The sequence below is a fragment of the Kogia breviceps genome, chromosome 2, assembly GCF_026419965.1.
Source record: "Kogia breviceps isolate mKogBre1 chromosome 2, mKogBre1 haplotype 1, whole genome shotgun sequence".
Classification (NCBI taxonomy): domain Eukaryota; kingdom Metazoa; phylum Chordata; class Mammalia; order Artiodactyla; family Physeteridae; genus Kogia; species Kogia breviceps.
In genome coordinates this window covers 190,205,492-190,231,978 of record NC_081311.1, presented here as the reverse complement: position 1 = coordinate 190,231,978, position 26,487 = coordinate 190,205,492, and the positions used below count along the sequence as shown (strand labels likewise).

The 26,487-nt window shown below is 38.8% G+C and overlaps 1 protein-coding gene across 3 annotated transcripts in view; it reads left to right on the top strand.

Moving 5' to 3' along the window:
• The window catches only part of IRS1 (insulin receptor substrate 1), a 65,823-nt gene that overhangs the window by 15,056 nt on the left and 24,280 nt on the right, over window positions 1–26,487 (top strand). Inside the window, exon 2 of one of the 3 annotated variants that reach the window (XR_010839231.1) lies at window positions 2,444–2,520. The exons of the other annotated variants lie outside the window; for them this stretch is intronic. The gene's annotated coding sequence lies outside the window, so the exon portion shown is untranslated. The remainder of the gene's footprint in view (window positions 1–2,443; window positions 2,521–26,487) is intronic. 3 annotated transcript variants of the gene reach the window in all.

Here is a 26,487-nt window from a genome sequence, read left to right as displayed (position 1 = left end):
TTTATAGCCTAGTCTTGGCAACTCCTACCTACCCTGCTCAACTCCTCCCTTGACTGCTGTTTTTGCCCCCTTTCCCAATTCCAGTGCATGCCTTAAACCACAGCTAAACAATGATTTTCTTTCAAAGTTGATCCCATCCCTCTGGTTAGATTAAGGAATATAAATATTACATTTTTTTTTAAAGAATGGGTAATGACTTAAATTTCTGAAAATATTTTACTTCCGCTAGTAGGGTACCCTGGACGTCATTGGGATTATAGTTAAAACTTTCCCTTTTGCCTAAACTTTACTGCGTGTGGGGGGGGGGAGGGGGAGAAGTGGGGAGGTGGGGCAGAGGGTTAGGATATGGAAACTACCGTCCAGTAAAAAGGGTTCTGTTCCTAAAACTAGGTCTTTAAAGGTATTTTGCAGCCTGAACCTTGGTCCCTCGCAAGTCCCTGCAAGGGACGACCTTCAGAAAGTGTGCCGGCTTGTTGTTTCTCGGGCCTTTGAACCGGGTGAGGAATGTGTCTCGAGACGGAAAAATGAATGGTTGGTGCTTTTAGCCTCCAGCTTGAAACTCGCTGGAGGAATGTTATTGTCCCTTCAGAGCCTGCTTCCCAACCACCAGGGCTCTTGGAAAGCATCTCTGCAGGATGAAGTCCTCAACAAAAACCCATGCCACATACTGGACTGAATGTTAATATTATGACATAGCATGAGTGTGTTTCGTGTTTGGTAATTGCAATCATTGTTGCTTTTGTTGTGGTCACCCATTTACAATGCTTGGTGTCAGTTTATTTATCTCTTGTAAAAATAAAATACAGTGTGTGTGTGTGTGTGTGTGTGTGTGTGTGTGAAAACAAAAACAAGAACCAAAAAAACCCCCATGCCACCCAATTCGATCTAATTCACTAGCTACTTTTTGGTGGATTTTAAATGAATGTCTCTTCTCTAAGAATAGAACCCCACTCTATGGCTTCCTCACCACCCCAACTGAGATGATTTATGGTTACTCATGAGATAAAGAAACTTCAGGCTTTTTTTTTTTTTGGCTTGGGGAATATTATTTTAAAAAATAGTGGCAGGAGGTATTTTGGGACATAAATAAAGAGTTCTTAGCTCTGATGAGTTTAGAATGGATTTTACCATCTGTAAAATTGCATTTGCAATGTAAAATCAATAAATTTAAATGATCAAAGAAAACATTTAGAGTATTCAATTTGCTGGGTTCCAGTGTACCAAGCACCCAGTCTCTCCTTTCTTTTCGAAAGCTTACGCCTTCCTGAGAGATGCTGGAAACCCCTGTCCTGGCTCTAATTACGGGTTTAATGCTACTCCTTCCTACTAAAAATTGTAAGCTGTTTGAGAGTAGTGTCACTAATTGTTTCATGACTTCAGTATCTGTGGGGGTGCACACAAAATGCTTGCTGAGTTAAAAGTTTGTATATCAACAAACCGTCCTGGAGAGAGTTGTTGAACCAAGGAGAAGACGGCTTTAGAAAAATCCCAAACAAAAACAATACTGTGGATATATTTTGATTACTTCAAGCCATTTCATTTGCCAGATATTTAAAAAATCATATTCAGATTTAACAATATATTAAAAAAATAGTCAAACAAAATTACAGGAGTCTTTGCAATCTGATATGACCGGATATGAAAACTTGGGGAAAATTAATTACAGCTGCCTCATTGCTGTGTCTGAAATCCTTGGAAACTTCCTCTGTTCCCCCAAACCATTCTTTTAAAGATTGACAGAAACTTTGCTTTGTTTTGACAAGATTTATTTCTTTGCTTCCAACAGTAGTTCATCAACTTTTATTTTGCTAATAGAGTTCTTCTGATGTTAATTGTAGCCTACTGATCTAGGTCAGAGCATAGCATTTTCACTGAGGCTTAAGATATCAAAGGCAACGAGAAAAGTATTTGAAAAATAATTATTGTAGCATAGTTACCTCTATTTTTAAAAAGAGGCCAGTTGTTAAGTATTTGATTCATAGAGTAGCCTTCTGATTTTTCCCTATGCTCGTTCTTTTTCTTCCTCTCGAGTATATTGTTGCTAATTAGCCCTTCTACTAAAATATAGGTAAGGTCTGGGAAAAGGAATTAAATTCAAACGAGTCCATTTTGCAAGTGTGGTACTTCTTACTACTCGGCTAAAAAGTTACCTTGGTCTCAGCAGTTGACCCTAATTGCCAAGATATGAGACTTTTCCCCTGTTTCCGCTCTTGATTAAGGCTGGGCTAGTTTGATGACCAAAGGAGTAGAATGTATGTTCTAAACTAGCTATTTAGCTATCACAGCAATTCTTTTTAAACATTGCTTGAAATTTTAAGTATTACACTAACAATTAGCATCCAAGCAATTTTACATATAGCAAAACATTTGTCATCCTTTCTTATAAAACTCCACAAGCCCCCAGGATCTGTAACATAAATGTGTTCTATTTTATTTTAAATAGGACTCCAGTTTTCTTGGTCCTGCACAGTCACATTGGAATTCAGACTACTTTCGAAAATTTGAAAGTGTTTCCAGCGGGTATGTGTCGGGTATTGAGCTAGGCTATTTTTCTCTCTGCCAAGGTGGTTGACTGGGTTTACATGCTTAGTGCAATGTGTCTGGCATTTGGTTGACACTATTTGTTGTAGATACTGAATGAATGAATGTGGGACCATATGTTTTTAGACCACAGTATAGGAAAGGTGCCAACACCTCATTTATCTGGAGAGCAGAATCCTATTCTATTCAGGACAGAGAGTTTTTCTTAGCTACGTTACCACTGTCTGACACTTGGTGGTACTTCTTGTCTTACATGTTTCCGTTCATTCCATAATTAAACTGTTGTAATTACTGAACCTGGAAGTTTGAAGAAATCATAACTGGTCTTGAAGATAGTTTTGGGGATTCACCAAAGACTCAAATATTTGTAGTTCTGGTTAATTAATGCAACACGGAGTTAGTGAGAGACTACTGAGTGTCAGGCATATCCCTAAGTTTTTGAGTTACAACTGTAAAGAAAACACATGAAAATTCAGACCCTCATAGAGCTTTTTTTCGTGAGGACTGGTTGAGGGAGAGGCTAGAAAGGATCAGCCTTCTCGGGGGACAAATAACATCCACTCAGAGAAGGAATAGGGACTACTGGCCCTTTTTCTGGACTTGAGGGCTTGACATTGATTTGTTCATGTACTTTTACTTTAAAACTCATCACGTCCTTTTGCCTGGATCTAAGTACGTCATTTGTACTCCTTGTGGTTTTTCAGTCATGATCAAGGTTGTCTTGTGACTCACAAATGAAGCAAAGTCAGATTTTCCTGATGTCAAAGGGCAGGATTTGAAGGAGGGAAGTAAGACTTGAAATTGGTGTGTGTCTGCTTGAGAGAAGATTGTCTTATGTGAAAGGCAAGATCTAGAACAGATGACACCATGGGAAGGGTGTGCAGGGTGTGTGATGTCTCCAGGAGGCCCTGGAAAAGCCCTGGCCACAGCTGTGGCCACCACTGTGTGTTGGACCACGTGTGTGTGCTCGTGTCATGAACCACAACTTATGTCATAGTTTTGGATGGTAGTATTGATAGTTTTCACTGCGTTTTAAGAGGTTTCTTTTGAAGACTATTACGCAAAACTGGTATTTTGTCATACCAATTCTTTCCTGAAGTTTTGGTTGAAAATTTTGTTGGACAATTATTTCATATGTTTGCTTTTCTCTACGTTTATTCCTTATACAAAATGTGAGGAAAGACCAATATCTTGAAACTACCCTTTAAAAAAATGCTTTTATTTTGCTTTTACTGTGTAATTTATTAATAAGGATCTTCAGGTATGTTCCTGTTACATCCATACATCACGAGAGTAAATTTCACCATTTTGAGGTAACTTTTCTAGTGGTTACAGGCTTTTATGGTGACGAAATTGGAGATTATTTCCCTCATTCTGATTTTAGTAGTGGTGACAAGTGATGACCCTTGTTCTTTTTTTTTTGTAAATTGAATATATAAATTATATTTTTATCAGGACATTTAAATTTATGTAGTAAAGAAAAACCTTTTGTAATGTACAATATGGTTCTGAAAACAAATTAAAGATCAAACAATGAATACATTTAAACATGTAGAAGATAAAACAAGAAATCATAACAACATTGGTACTGTTATTAATCAGCTTGCTAAAAGAGGAAATAAGACTGGAAATGAATTTAAACAGAAATTTGTAGAAGAAAATAGACCATAAACATAAAATATTTCATAAGTGATTGGACAATGCTCATGAAACTGAATATGACTTTCTGGGTTTCAAATATAATATATATCAATATTTAATTGCTGAAATTTAATTGTAGAGCCAGTTGCCTCTGAAAGAAATTTTGCATCATCCAACTTTTCTATTAAAAAAAAATCAATAATTATATCAAATACAGTTTACAATTTGGGGTTCTTTAAAGTGGCCAGGAAATTTAAAGGTGTTTGAAAACCATTTAGAGAGCAGAATACATGAATATTTTTATAATTAACTAAACTTGTTTTATTGCTCATTTTTAACTCAGTAGTATTTTTTTTAAGCATTTCCTTACTTTCTGTTACTATAAGATACTCGATGATCATCTTATTTGTTACCTGCCCCAGTCCTAGAATCATCGGTTTCTCCAAGGAGCCCTGATTCCTTTTATTGGAGAATTGTATTAGAAACCAAGATCTTGGCAATAGATGTGTTTGTTCCTACTGGGATGTTATTTCTTTTTTGCCCTCTCAGCTGTCAGAGTAAGGAAATGTATGTGTGTATACTAACCCATATATATACACACATATCTATAAAAAATTTCTGCATGTAACCATCTGTAACTATACTAAGCTAAGCATGAGTTCCTACTAATGTATAAACTCTAATAAATTTCTGTATGGACTATTCTAACCTCCTTCCCTTGCTTATCTGCACCTCCCACCCCAAAAGTGAGAAACCTGGCTGTCACAATCCTTCATCCATTTACTTATTTGTTCAATTCCACTACATATATGTACATAGAAGTGTCAGAATTGTCAACCCATGCCCTATAGGAAATGACTTTATCAACTAGAGTGCAGTTTCTTTTGCCTTTAGTTTTGTAGATTTGCCTCGTTTCCAGTTACCTAGGTCAGCACCTGATAATCTCCACATGCTTCAGTGAGGTTGCTTCATGCATCTGTAATACATCTAGATGCTTCGGTCACATTCTACATTCCACCCATAATCACTGATCTCTCAAATTAAAAAAAAAAAAATTTGCATACACTTAAGGCTTACTCTTTTTGCTATCAAGTTCTGAGTTTTGACGAATGCTTAATGTCATGTGTTCACCATTACAGTATCATGCAGAATAGTTTCACTGTCCTAAAAATTACCTGTGCTTCCCTGTTTAAACCTCCTCCCTCTCCCCAACCTCTGGGGATAAACCACTGATCTGCTTATCATCTCTAGTTTTGCCTTTTCCAGAATGTTATATAATTGGAATCACACAGTATGTACATTTACCAGACTGGCTTCTTATATGTAGCAGTATGCTCTTAAGATTCATCCATGTCCTTTTTTTATGGCTTGACAGTTTCATTTCTTTTTATTGGGGAATAATATTCCATTGTATGGATGTACCACAGTTTGTTTATCCAGACCATTGACCTTTTATGGGATGTTTTCCTACATGTGTTTGAAGACCTTTGTGAAGTCATCTCTCAGTTTTCCCTTCATATTCACCATTATTAAGTTTTAGTTGGCATTCTGATTTCTCAAACCTTCAGTCAGTTTTATGGTTCTTTCCAAAACCTATAAAATATTCTGCATCTTTTTCCTGCCCAGAATTGGCCAACATTCTGGAGTAGAGTGTTTCAGACCAACCCAGGGTACAGTTGGAGATTTGCTTTCTGATTTCTCCAGTTCTCCCTATTTTTTTTTTTTTTTTTTTTTTTTTTTTCCCCCGGTACGCGGGCCTCTCACTGTTGTGGCCTCTCCGGTTGTGGAGCACAGGCTCCGGACGTGCAGGCCCAGCGGCCATGGCTCACGGGCCCAGCCGCTCCGCGGCATGTGGGATCTTCCCGGACCGGGGCACGAACCCGCGTCCCCCACATCAGCAGGCAGACTCCCAACCACTGCGCCACCAGGGAAACCCTCTCCCCCATTTTAATCTGCTTGTGTCAGTGTTTATTTGTTCAGTGGCAGCAGAACGTTTTTGGATCACGTGGAGCCACTGTTATCACCTTCTTAAGCTCTCTTGCTTCAAGGACCTAGCTAGTTGGATTTTTTAAAACAGTTACATGAATCCTTCTACTAGTAGTCTTTTAAAAAATATTTTATAATATTGCCTCACTATAGATATTTACAAAATCCATTTTTCTCTTACAGTAATTGTTTCCCAGGTCTCAGGGGATCAAGTTAATCCACTTCACGTGAGCTTGGTAATTATCGATTCTGGACATCCAGTAGGAATCTGGAACTGGCCAGGCATTCCCGTCTGATCTGGGTTCTGGGTGGTTCACACAAGGCAGACACAAGGTTCATCGCTGTCTGGACTTGTAGTCTGGGGACAGGGCTTTCTTTCCTGGACTGCAGAATTGTTCCTGGCTCATAAAGGGGCCACTCTGTGAGCATCTGCGCTTATCACCCTAGTGTGAAAAAAGGCAGCTACTTAGCAATTGGCTAAAAGGGGCATGAAGAGCCTATTTATAGAATCTTTCAACACTTAACAGAAATTTTTGAGCATTTACTATAATTCAAGGTGAAGTCAACCTTAAGGCTACTCTCCTAGGGTGACTTCCATTGACCAAGGTAAAACCCCTTCTTACCCAGCTCCGGTGGATGTGCTCTGGGGCAGGTAACTAGGGGAGGGAGTGCTAAGAGGGCCATAAAGGCACAGATGTTTTGTTCAAATACCATAAAATCCCAGGCCGTTTATCCTTCATGTTCTGTGCCGTACTCTCATTCCACAGTCTTTTTTTTTTTTTCTTTAAAAACACAGACGTTGATTTTTTTTTTCTCTCTCTGAAATGGTCTCAGCTTGTTGTGTGATTCTGGCAATAGAATTCCTGACATACTAGATCATAAAGATTATAGCTAGGTGTCTTTTATACCTGTGTGCATGTGTGTGTCTCCATGTATTTTATCCTTGGGTTACATGAGTAATTTTTCAAACACATTCCCGTATAATCAGTTTTGTTGTCTGTACTTGTTGACTATGAAAGCCCCTGGAAGAGTTGTTTAAAAGACCTGGGGGTTTCTTGAAACACATCCTTTTCACCAAAATGACTCTCTGAACAAAAGCTATTTTTAAGACTTTAAAAATTAACTGACCTGAAATAAATCTTATGTTCTTTTGTGAACTATATATTAAAAATAGGGATCTATATCCACTAATGGCTTTTGTTTCAGAATTTCCAGAAATATCCAAATAGAGTGCTATAGGTCATTGACGAGGGACATTCATGGGATCCTCCATAGAATTCCTGGGGCTGCTGGATTTTGCATGTTCTCGATTGCCACCAAAGCCTAAGAGGAATTGGTGTGACTGGACTATATTTGCATTTAGAGTGTTAGCAAGCCTCCAGAGTACATATGCTGGGCTATTTATGAAACAACTTCAGCTGACAGCTGAAGATCAGAAGATTCTATTTTGGGACGTGTCCTAAATGTGAGGTTCTGTGGTGAAAAAAAATGTAGTGTCCTACAGATAAGAATACTTAAAACAGGAAGCAATGGTAATTTACTGCATCCTGTATAAGTATCCTTATCAGTCTGATAAGCTTTTGGTTTCAGTTCTGCTTTCCTGATTTCTTTTCCTGTAATCAGCTTCTATAAGAGGATTAAAAGGGGGAGTGGCACGGGGGGGAGGGGGGAGGGTTGTTCAGGGGTCCGGAGAGAATTTACCAGCATCATTTTTCCTGTCTTGATAAGACTCTTTCATTTCCGACCACTCAATGGTATTTACTCTGCTAAGGGAAGAACCCTGTACTATGGTTCACTCATCCCATTGGCTCATCTACTGTGTTTATGCCCATAGGATTGCTTCTGTATATATTGTAATGCAAGGCTAGGTTGCCTATCATACATGAAAGGTTGAATGATATGACAAAACCAGTGTGGGCAGGAAAAGAGGAGATGTAAATTTTATTCCTGATTCAGCCACTTCCTGGGATCCAGCATTCTTTGACCTAATTTTCTGGTCCATAAAATTGGATGAGGTGATAATTTCCCCAATCTATCTTACAGTTTTGTTTGGAGCAAGTAAAAGTGCAGTTGTAAACTATGAATTGCCTTTCGAGCCTAAGGTTTGCAGTGGTTTGAATTTAAATCCCGCCACTCCGCTTTCGCCCTTAGAACACAAGGGTGCTTTTGGTTTATGTTCTTTCCTTATTAAAAATATTTTTCAAATTCAGTGAGCTTCTTAGACATCTTGGCTGGACGGGTATATTGTGATTGAGTGCCTGAAAAGATGCATCGACTCTGACTCTCTAGTTCAGATATTTGTTTCATGAAGCTTGAGTGTGTTGTACAGTGAAATTCTAGGAAGCTGGGTTGCGTTTATTAGCTGGGCATAGAAAAAAAAAGTTCTACACGTGGGCTAAATTATTTTATAAGCTGAAAGTATAAATCAGGATTAAAGACTGAAATGTATTTATTAAATTTTAAAAGGAGGTATGTGCATGCATTTTATAGTTCCTGTGGATTTAATTATATACTAAATATGGAAAATAAAAGTATTACTGGGTGGTGATGAATGTTTTCTTCCACAAAATTCTTGTTGATAAATATCTCTACTCTGGAGTCTCAGCACCCTTTGCCAGAGAGACCTGGTGTTCCTTGCTGTGCTGGGCAGAAGGGTGACCATCTTGAAGTAATAGGGAAAGGAAAGAATGACTCACCCACTTAGTGAAGGAACTAGATTAGCTCTTTAAGGTTGGTCCTAGAATCTCAATGGTACAGTTTACCAGTGCTAAAGAAAGGAAGCTTTGGAGAGTGAAAGCTCCAATAGCTGAAAGAGTGCTATTTTACTCTTGATGGGATAAAATGGCTTTGGTGGTGTTGGCTGTGTTGTGATTTTGAAAGTACCCCCTTCCCCCAACCCCTGCTACAGGGGAGAGTGAGTATTCAGGTGTGAGCTCATTCTTGGTCCTGACTTGCGTTTTGTGGAAGGATAATGGCGATAGGGTACACATAGCTGTAGAGGAGTTTCCAGCAGGATGCCCTTTCCATTGCTTAAGTGCAAAGCATTAGTTAGCTATCCAGAACGATAATTTCAGGGGCTCAGTAGGCGCATTTGTAGTCCAAAATTCAGAGCATGTGGCTCCATTAGTCAAGGAAAAAGGAAATAGAGAAAAAAATGAGAACAAAGGGGTAAGTTGGAGGAGATGTAAAATCGTTTGACACTTTTGGAGCTAGTCATTGGCCATAGTTAATGATTTATAACTAACCAGGGTTCAGGAGTTAGAATTTTAGTTATTTTGCTCTTTTGTTTTCCATGTAGAGTGGATTATGTAAACTGTTGTATGAGTCTCTAGAATTTATTAAGAAAAATATTAGGGCTGTAAGTGTCCTTAAAGATGATGAAGCTGAAAATGTTCATTTTATAGATAAACTCAGGCCCAGAAAAGTTGAGTAACTTGCTCAAGATGACACAGCTGTTTTGTGGTAGCATCAGCCAAGAACTCCAATGTATCATCTCCAGCTTGATGATTTTCCCCATGCTATACTACATACAGATGTGCGTGTGTATAATGCTTTGTCTATTTTAATTTACATACATATAAAATATATTATGCATATGTTACATATTCACCTTTATATGTGGGCTGTGTGTGTGTGTGTGTGTGTGTGTGTGTGTGTGTGTGTTACAGATTTAATTGTTCGTTCATTTGTTCCTCACATATTTTTAATGCCAGGCACTGTTTTGGGTTCTGGGAATATTGCTGGGGAATAAGATGTAGTTTCTGTCCTCATGGAGTTTATATTCTAGTGGGACAAACAGACAATAAACACATAAAGTTATTTCAAGTAGTGGTAAGTACTCTTAGGAAAAAACCAAGCAGAGTAGAGGAATTGGTGGGCAAAGTATATGATCATGAATTTATCAAAGAAGCTAAGTGGACCACACTCAGATTTAGTTTTAATTTATTATTTTTGAGGGTTGTTTTGAAAAATTCTATTGGGCAGGAAGCATTCAAAGTTTCAAAGATATGTTGGGAAAAAAATTGTAATTTATGAGAATAATTAAAGGATTTAAAAGATTGCTCGTTAAATGAAGTTTCCTCTTTTATATGTAGAGTGTTTGATTATTAACCCTGCTTGAAAATGATTTATGAACACGGGTAATTAACTGCCTGTATCTATGATTTAGTCAACCGTTACCATAAAGTTTTAAAAATGCATTGATGACTGCTGGGGTTTTATTAGTGCTCTGGTTTCAGCCTCCTGTTTCCTTTCTGGGAGAGGAGTATGTTTCCTAGTGTCTATGCTTCTCATGTAGAAGAGCAGTGAAACTGTGATGCTATATTTTACACAACTTGAAAGGGTATATCTTATGTAATAGTAAGGCAATCAATGGATGATATGTCTTAACTAAGATAAGTGTACGCTTGTTATCAGCGTAACCCGGAGTTCATTCAGAAAAGTTGGAAGACTATTTCATTGGCTTATGACTTTTTTTATGCACCTGTTTTCGCAGAGTCATAGATGCAAAGTTTTCTAGAGAGAATAACCAGGGATCCCTCCCTATTACCTCCCTCTTTTCCAATAAAAGGATAACTTTATTAAAGTACTTTGATGCTATAATGATGGGTTGATAAGTTGTTGGTTTTCAAATGGAAGGTAAGTCTCTAGCCTCCTGTGAAACTCTTAGGAAGCCTGAAATGACACGTCCTGCGTGTCTAGGTCTTCCGTGCATTGACTGGTTGGCTGGATGGCCAGGCCCAGAAGTGGCTCTGTGGTTCCATGAGGTGCTGGAGGCCTGCAGTGCTTTGGTCTAATGTTTGAACTTCCTGAAGACACCCTGGACAGTCTTGACTGAGCTTCCTTTTCCTTGTTAGTCACTGATCATATGAACCTGAACTGGCCCGATTTTAATGTCCATGTTCTGCATTGCCGGTGTCCGTCCCTGGCTGGGCAAGGGCTGGTGTCCTTAGTTGTCTTCAGTTTCATTGTTTGTTCATAACTCTTTTCTGACTCTGTACAGTTTACTGCAATCTTCAGCACATCTTCAGTGCTTTTAAGAGCATTCTTGCGGTCATAGAGTGATTTGGCAGCCTTGGATTAGGAGAATTCTAGTACCAATTTCTAGGTTCTGATCATCTCTTCAGTTGCATAAACAGTATTGAAATATATAGAATAGAGTTTCATAAAATACGTAGAATATGACTGGTCCTGTTATGCAAACAACTATTACAACGCTGTTGGAGAATGGGTCACAGAAGGTACCAGCTATCCTGCCTCCGTCAGCTCTGATGACTTTCAAGAAGAACCAAGATCTTACTGAACTTCTGAGGGCATCAAAAATGGTAATAGCCAAATAACAAGGCCCTACTGTATAGCACAGGGAACTATATTCAGTATCCTGGGATAAACCATAATGGAAAAGAATGTAAAAAAAAAAGAATGTCTGTACGTGTGTAACTGAGTCACTTTGCTGCACAGCAGAGATTGGTACAAGATTGTAAATCAACAATACTTGAATTTTAAAAAAATTAAAAATAAATAAACAAATTGGTCATAGCCAGGGTCTAGTTTCCAGTGGATTTTAAGGTCAGCAAATACAGAAGAGTGCTCAAGACAGTTTTGCCAATCAAGTCTTCGCATAGTATGTAGTGCACAAACACGTATGCCTTTGATTAGCCCTTTGGCTGTGGTTAGGTTTGTTTTCATCTTATCAATGATTATTTGCTTTTTTCCTCCAGTTTTTAAAAAAAATTTAACTTTATTTATTTTTTATACAGCAGGTTCTTGTTAGTTATCTATTTTATACATATTAGTGTACATATGTCAATCCCTGTCTCCCAATTCATCCCACCAGCACCACCACTTCCCCCAGCTTTGCCCCTTGGTGTCTATGTGTTTGTTCTCTGCATCTGTGTCTCTATTCCTGCCTTGCAGATTGGCTCATCTGTACCATTTTTCTACATCCCACATATATGCATTAGTATAGAATATTTGTTTTTCTCTTTCTGACTTACTTCACACTGTATGACAATCTCTAGGTCCATCCACGTGTCTACAAATGACCCAATTTTGTTCCTTTTTGTGGCTAATACTCCATGGTATATATGTACCACATCTTCTTTATCCACTTGTCTGTTGATGGGCATTTAGGTTGCTTCCATGACCTGGCTATTATAAATAGTGCTGCAATGAACATTGGTGTCCATGTGTCTTTTTTTTTTTTTTTTTTGCGGTACGCGGGCCTCTTGCTGTTGTGGCCTCTCCCGTCGCGGAGCACAGGCTCCGGATGCTCAAGCTCAGCGGCCATGGCTCACGGACCCAGCCGCTCCACGGCATGTGGGATATTCCCAGACCGGGGCACGAACCCGCGTCCCCTGCATCAGCAGGCGCACTCTCAACCACTGCGCCACCAGGGAAGCCCCCATGTGTCTTTTTGAATTATGGTTTTCTCTGGGTATACACCCAGTAGTGAGATTGCTGGGTCATATGGTAATTCTATTTTTAGTTTTTTAAGAAACCTCCATACTGTTCTCCATAGTGGCTGTATCAATTTACATTCCCACCAACAGTGCAAGAGGGTTCCCTTTTCTCCACACCCCCTTCAGCATTTGTTGTTTGTAGATTTTCTGATGATGCCCATTCTAACCAGTGCGAGGTGATGCCTCATTGTAGTTTTGATTTGCATTTCTCTAATAATTAGTGATGTAGAGCAGCTTTTCAAGTGCCTCTTGGCCATCTGTATGTCTTCTTTGGAGAGATGTCTATTTAGGTCTTATGCCCATTTTTGGATTGGGTTGTTTGTTTTTTTAATATTGAACTGCATGAGCTGTTTATATATTTTGGAGATTAATCCTTTGTCCATTGATTCGTTTGCAAATATTTTCTCCCATTCTGAGGGTTGTCTTTTCGTCTTGTTTGTAGTTTCCTTTGCTGTGCAAAAGCTTTGAAGTTTCATTAGGTCCCATTTGTTTACAAAAATAAATAATTTTTATTGGAAATTTTTATTTTTATTTTTATTAATATAATGGAAATTTGGGCTTCCCTGGTGGCGCAGTGGTTGAGAATCCGCCTGCCGATGCAGGGGACGCGGGTTTGTGCCCCGGTCCGGGGAGATCCCACATGCCGCGGAGCGGCTGGGCCCGTGAGCCATGGCCGCTGAGCCTGCGCGTCCGGAGCCTGTGCTCCACAACGAGAGAGGCCACAACAGTGAGAGGCCCGCGTACCACAGAAAAAAAAAAAAAAAAAAAAAAAAAAAATATATATATATATAAAATGGAAATTTTAATTTCCATTACTCTAAGGGATGGGTTAAAAAAGATCTTGCTGTGATTTATGTCAAAGAGTGTTCTTCCTATGTTTTCTTCTAAGAGTTTTATAGTGTCCTGTCTTACATTTAGGTCTTTAATCTATTTTCAGCTTATTTTTGTGTATAGTGTTAGGGAGTGTTTTAATTTCATTCTTTTACATGTAGTTGTCCAGTTTTCCCAGCACCACTTACTGAAGAGACTGTCTTTTCTCCATTGTGTATTCTTGCCTCCTCTGTCATAGATTAGTTGACCATAGGTACGTGGGTTTATCTCTGGGCTTTCTATCCTGTTCCATTGATCTATATTTCTGTTTTTCTGCCAGTACCATACTGTCTTGATTACTGAAGCTTTGTAGTAGAGTCTGAAGTCAGGGAGCCTGATTCCTCCAACTCCATTTTTCTTTCTCAAGATTTGACTGTTCAGGGTCTTTTGTGTTTCCATACAAATTGTGAAATTTTTGTTCTAGTTCTGTGAAAAATGCCAGTGGTAGTTTGATAGAGATTGCATTGAATCTGTAGATTGCTTTGGATAGTATAGTCATTTTCACAGTATTGATTCTTCCAATCCAAAAACATGGTATATCTCTCCATTGTGTCATCTTTGATTTCTTTCATCAGTGTCTTATAGTTTTCTGAGTACAGGTCTTTTACCTCCTTAGGTAGGTTTATTCCTAGGTATTTTTTTGTTACAGTGGTGAATGGGACTGTTTCCTTAATTTCTCTTTCTGATCTTTCGTTGTTAGTGTATAGGAATGCAAGAGATTTCTGTGCATTACTTTTGTTATCCTGCAACTTTACCAAATTCATTGATTAGCTCTAGTAGTTTTCTGGTGGCATCTTTAGGATTTTCTATGTATAATATGTCATCTGCAAACCATGACAGTTTTATGTCTTCTTTTCCAATTTGTATTCCTCTTCTTTCTTTTCCTTCTCTGACTGCTATGACTAGGACTTCCAAAACTGTGTTGAATAATAGTGGTGAGAGTGGACATCCTTGTTTTGTTCCTGATCTTAGAGGAAATGATTTCACTTCCTCACCATTGAGAATGATGTTTGCCATGGGTTTGTCATACACGGCTTTTATTATGTTGAGGTAGGTTCCCTCTATGCCCACTTTCTGGAGAGTTTTTATCATAAATTGATGTTGAATTTTGTCAAAAGCTTTTTCTGCATCTATTGAGATGATCCTACGGTTTTTATTCTTCAGTTTGTTAATATGGTGTATCACATTGATTGATTTGTATATACTGAAGAACCCTTGTATCCCTGGGATAAATCCGACTTGATCACAGTGTATGATCCTTTTAATGTGTTGTTGGATTCTGTTTGCTAGTATTTTGTTGAGGATTTTTTCATCTATATTCATCAGTGATATTGGTCTGTAATTTTCTTGTTTTGTAGTATCTTTGTCTGGTTTTGGTATTGGGGTGATGGTGGCCTTGTAGAATGAGTTTGGGAATGTTTCTTCCTCTGCAATTTCTTGGAAGAGTTTGAGAAGCATGGGTGTTAGCTCTTCTCTAAATGATTGATAGAATTCACCTGTGAAGCCATCTGGTCCCAGACTTTTGTTTGTTGGAAGACTTAATCACAGTTTCAATTTCATTACTTGTGATTGCTCTGTTCATATTTTCTATTTCTTCCTGGTTCAGGCTTGGAAGGTTATACCTTTCCAGGAATTTGTCCATTTCTCCCAGGTTGTCCATTTTATTGGCATAGAGTTGCTTGTAGTAGTCTCTTATGATGCTTTGTATTTCTGCAGTATCTGTTGTAACTTCTCCTTTTGCATTTCTAATTTTGAAATGAATCCTCTCCCTCTTTTCCTTGATGAGTCTCGCTAAAAATTTATCAATTTTGTTTCTCTTCTCAAAGAACCAGCTTTTAGTTTTATTGATCTTTGCTATTGTTTTGTTTCTATTTCATTTATTTCTGCTTTGATCTTTTTTATTTCTTTCTTTCTACTAATTTCAGGTTTTGTTTGTTCTTCTTTCTCTGATTCCTTTAGATGTAAGGTTAGAGTTTTTATCTGAGATTTTTCTTGTTCCTTGAGGTAGGATTTTATTGCTATAAACTTCCCTCTTAGAACTGCTTTTGCTGCATCCCATAGGTTTTGGATCATTGGGTTTTGGGTTGTCATTTGTCTCTAGGTATTTTTTTATTTCCTCTTTGATTTCTTCAGTGATCTCTTGGTTATTTAGTAACATATGGTTTAGCCTCCATGTGTTTGTGTTTTTTTCCCTGTAATTTATTTCTAATCTCATAGCTTTGTGGTCGGAAAAGATACTTGATATGATTTCAATTTTCTTAAATTTACCGAGGCTTGATTTGTGAGCCAAGATGTGATCTATCCTGGAGAATGTTTCGTGTGCACTTGAGAAGAAAGTGTAATCTGCTGTTTTCAGATGGAATGTCCTATAAATGTCAGTTAAATCTATCTGGTCTATTGTGTCATTTAAAGCTTGTGTTTCCTTATTAATTTTCTGTCTGGATGATCTGTCCATTGGTGTAAGCGAGGTGTTAAAGTCCCCCACTATTACTGTGTTACTGTTGATTTCCTCTTATAGCTGTTAGCATTTGCCTTATGTATTGAGGTGCTCCTATGTTGGATGCATATATATTTATAATTGTTATATCTTCTTCTTGGATTGATCCCTTGATCATTATGTAGTGTCCTTCCTTGTCTCTTATAACATTCTTTATTTTAGAGTTGATTTTCTCTTTATGAATTTTGCTACTCCAGCTTTCTTTTGATTTCCATTTGCATGGAATATCTTTTTCCATCCCCTCACTTTCAGCCTGTATGTGTCTCTAGGTCTGAAGTGGGTCTCTTGTAGATGGCATATAGATGGGTCTTGTTTTTATATCCATTCAGCGAGCCTGTGTCTTTTGGTTGGAACATTTAATCCATTCACATTTAAGGTACTTATTGATATGTATGTTCTTGTTGCCATTTTCTTTATTGTTATGGGTTTGTTTCTGTAGGCCCTTATCTTCTCTTGTGTTTCTCACTTAGAAAAGTTCCTTTAGTATTTCTTGTAGAGCTGGTTTGGTGTTGCTGAATTCCCTTAACTTTTGATTATTCATTGAATGTGAATGAGATCCTTGCTAGGTCGAGTAATCTTGGTCGTAGGTTCTTCCCTTTCATCAGTTTAAATATATTGTGCCACTCTCTCTGGCTTATAGAGTTTCTGCTGAGAAATCAGCTGTTAACCTTATGGGAGTTCCCTTGTATGTTATTTGGCTTTTTTCCCGTGTTGCTTTCAATAATTCTTCTGTGTCTTTAATTTTTGTCAATTTGATTACTATGTGTCTTGGTGTGTTTCTCCTTGGGTTTATCCTGCCTGGGATTCTCTGCACTTCCTGGACTTGGATGGCTATTTCCTTTCCCATGTTAGGGAAGTTTTCATCTGTGATCTCTTCAAATATTTTCTTGGGTCCTTTCTCTCTCTCTTCTCATTCTGGGACCCTTATAATGCGAATGTTGTTGCGTTTAATGTTGTCCCAGAGGTCTTGTAGGCTGTCTTCATTTCTTTTCACTTTTTTTTCTTTATTCTGTTCCACTGCAGTGAATTCCACGATTCTGTCTTCCAGGTCACTTATCTGTTTTTCTGCCTCAGTTACTCTGCTATTGATTCCTTGTAGTGCATTTTTCATTTCAGTTATTGTATTGTTCATCTCTGTGGTTTGTTCTTTAATTCTTCTAGGTGTCTGTTCTTTAATTCTTCTGGGTCTTTGTTAAACATTTCTTGCATCTTCTCAATCTTTTCCTCCATTCCTTTTCCGAGGTCCTGGATCATCTTCGCTATCATTATTCTGAATTCTTTTTCTGGAAGGTTGCCTATCTACACTTCATTTAGTTGTGTTTCTGGGGTTTTATCTTGTTCCTTCATCTGGTACACAGTCCTCTGCCTTTTCATTTTGTCTGTCTTTCTGTGAATCTGGTTTTCGTTCCACAGGCTGCAAAATTTTAGTTCTTCTTGCTTCTGCTGTCTGCCCTCTGGTTGATTATTTGCTTATTTTCATTATTATTTCATAAAATGTATTTATATCAGTGCAACAAGTATATGTCCAATTACTTGTTTAGTCTTTACTCTGTGCCCAGACATGTTTTTGGAAAATGGAGATTCTCTAGTGACTCAGGCAGAGTAATCGGTTTTTGTCCTCATGGAGTATATATTATTGCAGTGGAAAGGACAAAAGATAAGCAAGCAAACAAAAGTAATATAATTTCAGGGAGTAAGCATTACAGAGACTATCAAGTAGTGTAAAGTGATAGAGATGAAAGGTAGCGTGAGCTAATTTTGATAAGGGTGGTCAGAAAAGTAGGCAATGTTTGAGCAAACACCCAAATGAGGTGAAGGAGAAAGTTATGGCAAGTGTGTGCTGGTGAAGACTGTTCTCAGGAAAGGCAGCAGCAGATGGAGTCCTGCACTGGGAACAATTCCAGCATGTTCCCACACATCCGTAGAAGCAGAGAGAGGGACGGGGGATGCGACTGGAATAGTAGGTTAGGGCCAGATCCTGGAGGGCTCGATAGACTGTGATGAGTCATTTGGATTCATTCTAAGTGTGATGGGAAGCCCATGAAGAAGGTTAGCATATGTGCCAGGACCACCCAACATGCCTACCAATTTCCTATTGGAGAGACATGGAGTTCTGCTGTATGGAGTTCTTTTGATTAAGCCAATCAGCTGGGACCACTTAGATATGAACTAAAGCCACCTGTGACCTAGATTTTCCTCAATGTGTTCCCAGCATCACCCAGGGGTGCATTCAGGAGATTTCCTCTTTAGTCTTGCCACAGCAGCCTACTGCTCAGGCCCCTGGGATGCCCATTGGCCAAACTGGGCCCTTTGAATATTATGACTACAGTGTGGTCCTAGTTCCAGGCCTGTCTGGATGCTTGGCCACCTACCTGGTGATCGTTGACACATTCCTTGCAAGACACACCTAATCTGGTTTCTTTAAAGCCAGATTCCAGTTCTTCGTAAAGAATGGTTTGCAAAGGCCCTTCCTGTTGGGGTAGGAGCATTGATTTAAGCTTATTAACTGTAAATAATTTAACCCTGTTTTTATATACCTTGATGCGGTCATTTTTGTTTTGGAATTCATGTCACCTGACATGACCTGTTCACATATTGGCCCTATTACTACTTGTACGTATTTCAGTGCGCTTTGTATCTTAACTGGTTTTTAGGTTATGAGATCCAAATTTAAACTTGCTGATATCACTTGGCTGCCAGTTGACTGAGTGGAAGTCTGTATGTTTTAGGAAGTACAGTATTAGTTCACTTTAATCTTCTGTATGCTAGATGCTAGTCTGCTCCAACACCTACATTTCAGAGCATTCTTTCTGTGACATTTAAAACCCATCATGGAAACATATGGCATCAGTCAGGTAGAGTGAGTTAGCTTGGACTTTTATTGCTTTTTTTAAACTGGATTTTACCTACTTCCTGGAAAATGTTGCCCGAGTTAACTTTCATGATGTTTGGATATGCCATGTGCTTTAAGGTGTTAATTCTGTGACCATTCTTTTTTCGGACAGCCAGCTCTAGTGGTTTCATGGGGCCATGCTAGTGGGTTGATGAAACCCTAAATAGGGTGGTGGCTGGGGTGGCTGGTGGTGGGAGAGTGATCTTCATGATCCGAGTTCCTGCAATTAGAAGGGTTTAGTTGGGAAGTAGAAGCTGTAAAAATACTCAGTAATGAATGAACCACTTTATTTATTTATTTTTAAAATTTATTTATTTATTTTTAACATCTTTATTGGAGTATAATTGTTTTACAATAGTGTGTTACTTTTTCCTTTACTTACAACAAAGTGAATCAGTTATACATATACATATGTTCCCATATCTCTTCCCTCTTGCGTCACCCTCTCTCCCACCCTCCCTATCCCACCCCTCTAGGTGGTCACAAAGCACAGAGGTGATCTCCCTGTGCTATGCGGCTGCTTCCCACTAGCTATCTAATTTACATTTGGTAGTGTATGTATGTCCCTGCCACTCTCTCACTTCGTCCCAGCTTACCCTTTCCCCTCCCCATATCCTCAAGTCCATGCTCTAGTAGGTCTGTGTTTTATTCCCATCCTACCACTAATCTCTTCATGACATTTTTTTTTTCCTTAGAGTCCATATATATGTGTTAGCATATGGTATTTGTTTTTCTCCTTCTGACTTACTTCACTCTGTATGACAGACTCCAGGTCTATCCACCTCATTACAAATAACTCAGTTTCATTTCTTTTTATGGCTGAGTAATATTCCATTGTATATATGTGCCACGTCGTCTTTATCCATTCATCTGTTGATGGACACTTAGGTTTCTTCCATGTCCTGGCTATCATAAATAGAGCTGCAATGAACATTGTGGTACATGACTCTTTTTGAATTATGGTTTTCTCAGGGTATATGCCCAGTAGTGGGATTGCTGGGTCGTATGGTATGAACCACTTTAAAACTCTCTCCTTGCTTGTTATCGTACTATCCTTAATACCAAGGACTGTGGCTCCATCGGTTTAATTCGACATTGAAAATATGCATTTTGCAAAAGATGCAGGATTTCATGAAGTCAATGAAAGTGATGTCAAAGAAGGTCTGGGATTCACAAGTAGTCAATGACAGGTAAAGGTGTAGCAGAATTAGAGGAGTCACCTGTTGAAGAAACAACTCAAAGACAATGACCGTCTTATTACTTCTAATGCACATGGTAAAAATATAGGATTAAGAGAGGCCCTTGGAGAAATTGGTAAAGCCTTTGAATATTTCTATAGAAATGATCCTTTATGTGATTGTTCTATAAAAACCAAACAAGAAGTCAAAGATGAAACATGATGGAAAAATAATCCAAGAAATGAACACTCATTCACACTCTGTTCATTCTGAGACTTTGCCAGTAGATGCAACTGAGACCTTTTTGTTAAAATAGGGTGAAAGAGCTTTTCCCCATAAATTTTAGTTTCAATATGTCCAACATTTTAGTTTTCCAGTATAAAATTCCATTCAAACTGCCCCCCCTTTATTTTTTTCACTATGAAAATCAGGTGCCGGTGTTAAATAGACTTTACTTTTTATTTTTGTATTTTTCTATTTTTTCCTGTTTTTTTTTTTGGCTGCTCTGTGTGGCATGCAGATCTTAGTTCCCCGACTGGGCATTGAACCTGCGCCCCCCTGCAGTGGAAGCGCGGAGTCCTAACCACTGGACTGCCAGGGAAGTCCCTAGACTTTACTTTTTAAAATGACCTTTTTCTGCTACCAGTTATGTTCAGCTGATAAAGGCATCCTGCATATTTCTTTTAGGGATGTGGCAGAAGACAGTCATGGGAAGCACTTTTCTTTTGCTCCCCAAATTTTGCTAAGTAGAAATTGGAGTTTCTCATTGTTCCAGAGCTGTGAGGCCAGTTGTCAAACAGGCAGGTGGCAAAACTCCAGGGATATTTCACTCCTGTGAACCCAAGAAAGACCATTAGTGCTCATGGGTTGTTTTCAAGAGCTCACTGGAAGAGAGTGATGCTAGCCAACTTTGTAGTAAACACAAGTAAGATATCGATTACTCAGAGGACCCCCATAAAAATTCTTCCTGGCCCTTAGAACTGGATATGGACCAGTTCTGAAGCCAGCTGCATCAAGAGGACCCTCCAAAGAAGTTTGTCTGACCACAAATAGCTATTCATAAAGGGCTTGCTACTTGCTAGTCAATAACATCTTAGATCTTAAGGGTATTATCTTGTGTCTAATTCCCATGTCAGCTCCACTGTGTTTCCTGAAGGAGGTGAGTTTGAGCAGATTTTTTTTCTAAGAAAGAAATAAGAATTGATGAAGTGCTAGTGCAAGATTGGGATAGATAGGGATATAATCCAAGAGGAAGGAAATGGAAATCGAAGCAGATTTTCTTGGCTTTGAAGAGAATTACCAAGAAACAAAGTTTGGGCAATAGAGTTCTGAGTACTATATTGATGGCATTTCTGTAACCACCATATCAGTGTGATTGTGCACTGTTAGGTCTTTATTTTTTTTAATTAATTATTTTTGTTGAAGTCTAGTTGCTATATAATATTATATTTTACAGATGTACAATATAGTGACTCATAACTTTTATATTAAAAAAATTTTTTAAATATTTCCTTATTTTTTATTTTTGGCTGTGTCAAGGTCTTAGTTGCGGCGTATGGGATGTTTCGTTGCGGTGCTCAGGCTTCTCTGTAGTTGTGGTGCGTGGGCTTAGTTGCCCCTCGGCATGTGGGATCTTAGTTCCCAGACCAGGGATTGAACCCCCGTCCTATGCATTAGAAGGCAGATTCTTAACCACTGGACCACCAGGGAAGTCCTGTGACTCATAACTTTTAAAGGTTATACTCCATTTATAGTTATTATAAAATATTGGCTATATTCTCCATGTGGTATAATATATCCTTGTAGCTTATTTTCTACCTAATAGTTTGTACCTCTTACTCCCCTACCCCTGTATTGTCCCTCCCCCTTCCCCACTGGTAACCACTAGTTTGTTCTCTAGATCTGTGAGTCAGCTTCGTTTTTGTTATATTCACTAGTTTGTTGTATTTTTTAGATTTTTAGGGAGCATTTCATTAGTGGCGTGTGGGATGTAATCTTGTAAGAAAACCAGTTAGGCAGTTGACCTGGTTCTGATCTGCTCACATATAGATGAGCATAAGACCTTGACAACTCCAACACCAAAGTTAGACTGTAGATCATTCTTTTTTTTTTTTTTGTGATACGCGGGCCTCTCACTGTTGTGGCCTCTCCCGTTGCAGAGCACAGGCTCCGGACGCAAAGGCTCAGTGGCCATGGCTCACAGGCCCAGCCGCTCCGCGGCATGTGGGATCTTCCCGGACCAGGGCACGAACCCGTGTCCCCTGCATCGGCAGGCGGATTCTCAACCACTGCGCCACCAGAGAAGCCCTGTAGATCATTCTTGTACAGAGATGATGCTGTGATGCCACCACCGTGATCTGCCTCAACATCTTTCTAGATTCATAACATTATCCTCATTCATTCTCTTTTTTCCTGGTCTTCGTGTGTCAGGTTTATGGAGTACTTTCCATAGCAATTTAAAAACTCCGTATTTTAAAATCTGATTATTTTGTCACATTCCTTTAGTGATCCCTTGTTATTGCCAAAGGAGCACACACTTTTATTAGTGCAGTAAAAGGGAAAGCAAATATTATTTAGAAAATCTGGTATGGGGAGAAATCATAAAACTCATTTTCAAATGGAGTGGAAATGATACTGGAATGTGTGCTGTTAAAGGTTACCCATGCTCCCTCTACAGAGTTATGTCTAGGGATTTTCATTTTAGTATTAGTATTTGGAGTTCATTTACTGTACAACATTGATACAAATGAGTTCTGAAGCCCTGACTACTAAGTGACTGGCCCAAAGATGATCATATTAAGTAGGATATAAGTAGGATATGTTAATACCCTGAGGTTCATTGTTGGTATTGCTAATGAAGAAAACAGTAGCTTGGGTATCGCTAAAGAGAAATTCAATCCTGAAGTCAAAGTTTTTTGTGAATGTGGGATTTATGTAGGGTCTTTTTTTTTGATGGCATTTAAAGTTGATTTGGACTTATTGTGAGAATAATGAATAATTCCAGATGAGATAAAACTTATAGAAACCAAGAAAGACCACAAAAATGTTGATACCTTGGCCATTGGAAATCAAATGCACTATGATCTAATGTTTTGGCTTGCTGGTGCTAGAGAAGGAGAGAACTATTTCTACTGCTGTTTTGCCTTTGGAAAGCAGATGGCATCTTTTGAAAGTCATGCTCTCTGAATGGCTCATTTCATTGTCCAGTTGGCATTCAAAGCGGGGGAACCACCAGGATGTGAGATGTGGCATCTATGGCACTTTTTGTGGATTTTGTTTGTAATATTTTTGTCATAAATGTGCATAGTAGCCTTCCCAGAGAGTCTTAATACAGAACCTTGCATCATTTGAGGACTGAAGAAACCACGATATGATATAAAAGGAAAAACCCCCAAAATGTAGTAATTTGAATAAAAAGAAGCCAAAAATAGGACGGTGTGGGGAATGCTTAGGGAAGGGTGAATTTAAAACTAACAAGACCCTCCAGTGTAAGCCCCTGAGCAATGCAGTCTCTGCAGGTCCTTTATTCCTTATGCTAATTATCTTCTTCCCTTGCCTTTCAGAGTATTGTCTCTTTTCTCCTTTTATCTTTCCATTCAGAAAATTTCTGTGTCTTCTTTACTACAAAAGCATTTAAAGGAAGATTAAGACACAGAATGTTCTAAAAGTAGTCTTGTTCTCTTCTGGGTGATCAAAATAGTATTACAGTATCTTGTAAGAATAACAAATACCTATTTATACTTGGGCAGGCCTCTTTTTAGCTATTTTCCTTACCTGATTCCTTGCATTAGAAAGGTGTTTTCTGTTTGTAAGGTTGTTACTCCTAGCTGATTTGTTTTTCTTTTTAAATTTATTTTATTGAAGAATAGTTGATTGACAAGGCTGTGTTAATTTCTACTGTATAGCAAGTGATTCAGTGTATATATGCATATATATACATTCTTTTTTATATTCTTTTCCATTACGGTTTATCACAGGATATTGAATATAGTTCCCATGCTATACAGCAGGACCTTGTTGTTTATCCATTCTGTGTATAATAGTTTACATCTACTGGTCCCAAACTCCCACTGCATCCCTCCCCCATCACCCCATCCCTGATTTGGTTTCTATGTGCAGTCCCTTTGTATTCTTACTACTTAAAAACATTTTTTTTTCTTTAATTTTTAATTTTTTTAATTTTTTGGTTACACCCCACGGCATGTGGGATCTGCCCTGACCAGGGACCAAATCTATAGCCGCTGCAGTGGAAGAATGGAGTCTTAACCACTGGATCACCAGGGTCCCTGTATTCTTATTCCTGATTTACAGTGGAATATGTGGTTTTGCTGACTTTACACTAGATCAGGAGTCAACAAATTAGCCTTATTGGCCAAAAATCTGGCCATCACCTGTTTCTGTAGTTTTGGGAGGGGCACAGCTATACCCCTTTCCTTATGTATTATCTGTGGCTGCTTTCCGGCTATAACAGCAGAGTTGAGTTCTTGCCATAGAAATTGTAGGTAGATACGGTAGGTAAAACTTATATTGTGATTTTTTTGCTCCTTCTCTCTTTTTTACATTTCTATGGTCTCATGGCATTTTGGATGGTTATATCACAGCAGGCATGAGTGTGTGTCTTTAATTGTTAGTGCAATATGACATATGTAATGGCTTCCCAAAGAATTCATGGTTTATGAGTCAGTATGCCACATTCAGATGGTGATCGTGCATTTTTATACTGACAAAGAGCAAGGGTTTTAAAACCTTCACTAAATTAACGAATCAAACCAAAGTCAAATCTGTGTTGTTCTGGAAAGTAATGATTACCAGTTGCTGGAAGAAAGCGAGCCTTAGGTGAGCCTTCTGATAGGTGTTGAGGGTGCTTCTACAGTAAGCAAGGATTGTATTGATGTAGCGCTACAGATCAGCCCTTTGTATAGATTAATGATTTTCGCCCTGCCTTACGTGCTCTTTGGATAATCAGAGTGAAGTGCCTGTACAAGCCAGTAACTAGGGGTCTTTGCTAAAAATAATGAGAAACTTTAATATTTCTTTAGTTTACGAAGGAAAGCAACGTCACTTGGCAATCTCTGTTCTTCGTGACCATGCTTATGGCTGTGTCGTGATTTCCAAATGACGTTAACGAAACAGTCATTTAAGTTTTGAGGCTGACAGTTTGGAGCATCACTGGGTCAAACACCTCTTCCTTGGGCAGATTCCTTGGCTTTGGAGAATTTCAGATTTATTGAAGGACCTATAAAATCTTAGTTCTGTTCAAATTTTAGAACCTGTATCATCTGCAAGTTAGGATTCTCTGTGGAAAGAAGGAAGCTCTTTGAAACCTCAACCATTCTTTATGCAGTGTAAATTTCGATAAGAAGCGAAACTTTGTCACTGTGAATTACGGTTGACCAGCATGGAGCAAGTCACATAAGATGTACGTGTATTACATAAGAAGTATCAGAGATAAAATGGATAATTTCCCACTCTTTCTGGTCTAGCTCTTGGTAGACGTAATAAAACTTACAACCTCCTGAGCACAGCTCAGCGCTGTTTCCTACCGATGATGGTGTAAATAGCACCCCCCGTGGTTACAATGTCAAAACCTCAGTTTCAACAAAAGCCAAATTTAATACCAAAAGCATTCCAAAGCAATTATGCTGTTGTTGTAGTTCAGTTATCTGGAGAGTTGGGTTTGAGTGCCCTTCGCTCATTAAAACCAATAGTTTATTTAGGATTGGAATTGTCTGTATGTTCACATTCCTGCCCACAGCTAGTGAGGTGATGTAGCTTGATATAGAGCCCAGCTTTATTTCTAAGTTTAGCTTCACATCACGAGCCAGCAGTGAAACCTAGAAGTGTTGGTTTTCATGGAAGTGGCATGGAAAACCTCAGCAATTCCCGAATCTCCACTGCAATGCACATACGTGAGCCTGCCACTGGGACGGGGGCAGAGGTGCAGGGTTAGATTTCACAATAGTACTTTCACAAGACCGGCCTCAGCCTTGTGCGCATTTGCTTCCAAGGCTTCTAGTGACGGTAAAAGACAGCACCTTGGACTTCAGACAGCTTTGATGGTGAGTTTTCAAGCTCTGTGCTTGCAATACCTTTTCAACAAGGAATTGTTTGGTGTCTGATAATAGTTCAGAATTCAGTGATAAAAACACTCATTTCCTCGCTAGCTTCATCCGAAAGTGGAAAGAAGAAGGTGCAGGAGGGATTAACCGTTGAGCCATGTGGATATACGCACTTCAGTGGGTTCCTTCCTACGTGCCCAGATCTCTGCCAGCTGTGTACTTGTTCATCTTCCACAGAGGGGTGAGGGTTTTCCTCTGACGTAGGGACATTCCAGACGGACAAGAGTGTAAATGCCAGGTTACATTTTTAGGGGCTTACTAATGGAGCCGCAGCAGATTAAGAGGGCAAAGAAAAAGGATG